At 35.8% G+C, this 2,191-nt stretch overlaps 1 long non-coding RNA gene across 1 annotated transcript; it reads right to left on the bottom strand.

Moving 5' to 3' along the window:
* Window positions 1-791: 791 nt before the first annotated feature.
* On the bottom strand, window positions 792-1,809 carry LOC139811193 (uncharacterized). Its single transcript, XR_011731570.1, has 3 exons — window positions 1,503-1,809; window positions 1,319-1,365; window positions 792-1,236 (listed from the first exon to the last, which is right to left on the bottom strand). It is a non-coding gene; the product is annotated as an uncharacterized lncRNA (long non-coding RNA).
* Between the last annotated feature and the right edge of the window lie 382 nt (window positions 1,810-2,191).

Here is a 2,191-nt window from a genome sequence, read left to right on the forward strand (position 1 = left end):
CAATGTTCAGTCTTAAGTCTCAAATATGAATCTTCCTATATAGCATTTCAAAATCATACTTAAGATCTGAAATATAAGACGAAAATATACAAATATCGTTCATAGTAATGCTAGTAGTAGAAGACTTTACTTAAGCCCCTGTGAGATTTACAAAGACTTCGCTTCTTTGTAATATACAAATGCAAACGCACTTATCTACAAGTATGATTACAAAACCAAACGTACAGAATTACAGATACTTTTAACATAAGCCTATCTTTTTTCTGCCGTATACTTCACTTATTTTAATTCTGAAAGGTTGTTCACCCCTCTCTCTCTCTCTCTCTCTCTCTTTCTGAATATTGCGTAAATGATCTCAATCAGAATGCAGCACGAAGAGCATTAGGAAAAGTTTTGTAATGTCAGCACACGTGCAGTGAAATGCGGAAATGAATTAAAAAATTTACTCGTGTGTGGCTTGAACGGAAAAGAAAAGTTTGCTTGTTAGAGTATTCATGTTCCTTCGAGACAAAGTAGGGCCAGAAAAAAGCAATGGCGCGCTACGTGAGATTCGTAGGTAACATTTAAAATGTTCGAATGAGTGACCGTGCAAGGCAACTTTTATCGGATAACAACAAACTGAGAAATTTTTCAAAGGGGTTTCCATTACGTGTAGCACCTCGCGGAGATTGGACTGCATCTTTTACAATCGGTTCGTGAATATTTGAAGTTCCGCAGCAGCAGTACAGTCGAATATATTTGAAGCGTGGAGGTTTTGAATAAGTCGGGTCATTCAAATAAGATAAGAAAAATCGGAATCAAGGTAATTCTTTATTCATTCAATGCTTCGATTAGGATAATGCGATGGTTTCATTGGTTCTTTTTTTCAAAATTATATCTTGTTGAATTTTTTTACGTTCTATCTTTATATTTAATTGGATTGCACACATATAAAGTATAATCGGAATTATGAAATAATATAGTGGTACTAATCGTCGTTTAAATAATTTTCCTCCTCAATTTCATGAATCGAGGGAAGTCCATTAATTCTGAAACCCATTAAGTAGAACTGAATTTTAATAATCCACATGCATGTCACTGCGATGAAGGAATTAATTTTTTCGGAACAATGATAATGATAGTATCTAAATCTGTTAAAATAATATTTGAAATTTTTCTTTAGTGGCTCTTCTTTCTTCTGTTGCTCTTCGATATTGTCTGATAATTCAGTCGCAACATCGTTTTGCAGCTCTTTTCCTGTTTATAATGTATACGTAAGATAAGAGTAGGCCTTCAATAAATAGAAAAAATAACGAGTAATTAAGCAATTACAACTTACTTTGTCTGGTAGTTTCTCTACTAATATTTTCCATAACTGTGACGTTTCTGCAAATAACAACAATTTAATTAATACCTTAATGCGTTTACTTTTTTATAAAAAAAGTTCCTAAAAGAGAAATAAAATATAACGGTAAAAAATCCTCTTGCGGAGAGATTTGTCGTTAAATATTTGATTTATTTACCTGATCCTAATGCGGATAACGTGGAATTGCATGCAGCGGTCACAAATTTTACAGCGTACGATACGAGCGCGTAACAATACGATGAAAGATCAATGGTGACCGAACAACACGACACGTATAGAAATTAAATGAATAGCAGTTTTTTTTCGTAACTGCGGAAAGAATTTTTTTTAACAATCTGGAATTTCGAGAGCGTAAGAGAGCGTTACGCTTCGAATGAACCGATACCGAACGGCGAACTGCGACGCAAAACTTTGAAATGGCGGACGGTGCATATCGGACTTTTCATTTAACGATGGACTTCAGACTGGAAAATCGTTCAAGCTGTTTTGTAGACGTGTACCTATATACATAGCTCGCGCGCACATATGTACGTATACGCGTGCGAGTTTTCCAGCAGCGTTTACCATGAACACGATCGGCACGAAATGACAACGTAAAGCACGTAATAACGCAGTTGTTAAGCACTACTTTATGCTTGGAAGATAGCGCCGGGTATCGTAATATCGCTGTTTCGCGTTAGCCAAGCTTACGTGTCCCGTAAAGGACGCTCGTATAAGACATCGATGTAATCGAAGTACTTTCCTGAGGGCAAAAGCGATACGCGAGCTTCCGGCGGTGAGTTAAATTTAGACTTTAATTAACGTTAACAAATTGTATAGAGAAAGTTAAAGAGATATTCCGTGATA

The sequence above is a fragment of the Temnothorax longispinosus genome, chromosome 4 (assembly GCF_030848805.1).
Source record: "Temnothorax longispinosus isolate EJ_2023e chromosome 4, Tlon_JGU_v1, whole genome shotgun sequence".
NCBI lineage: Eukaryota > Metazoa > Arthropoda > Insecta > Hymenoptera > Formicidae > Temnothorax > Temnothorax longispinosus.